This window comes from Penaeus monodon, chromosome 20 (assembly GCF_015228065.2).
Source record: "Penaeus monodon isolate SGIC_2016 chromosome 20, NSTDA_Pmon_1, whole genome shotgun sequence".
NCBI classification, from domain to species: Eukaryota; Metazoa; Arthropoda; class Malacostraca; order Decapoda; family Penaeidae; genus Penaeus; species Penaeus monodon.
In genome coordinates this window covers 35,786,131-35,786,640 of record NC_051405.1, presented here as the reverse complement: position 1 = coordinate 35,786,640, position 510 = coordinate 35,786,131, and positions in this window count along the sequence as shown.

Sequence of the window (510 nt, the reverse complement as noted above, 5' to 3'; positions counted from 1 at the left end):
AATGATGTTGCACCTCTGTTCATACAAAAAAAGGTAGAAAAAAACAGAAATAGTCAACATAACAGATGTATTAACAAAGACAGAAATAATGAAATGAAAATGAAAAAGAATTACGGCATTAGAGTGTGAGAAAAAACAGCATTTTGAAGCTAACTGTGACCATTTTTTATATACAGGCGTGGAGTATAGTAAGTCAAATATGGTGGTAGGTGCCCGTAGATTTATAACAAAAAAATACTTTGTAGATCGTTGACTTCCCTCACCCAAACATTCTGTTGTGGATCTATTGTCTATGTTGTGAATATTATTTGTAGCTTCTGCACTAACATTAGGTGTTATGGCATCACATCACCAAGGAGAAAGAGACAAGAAAATATCGTTTAACGGAGTCAGTCATGCATTGTTCTAACTACTTTATCCATTTGGTATCTTGCTTAATTACACTTGGAAGCAGTCACGTGTGTTTCTAAATTTCTTGTGTTAATTGGAATCATTTGGCTGTACCAGGTG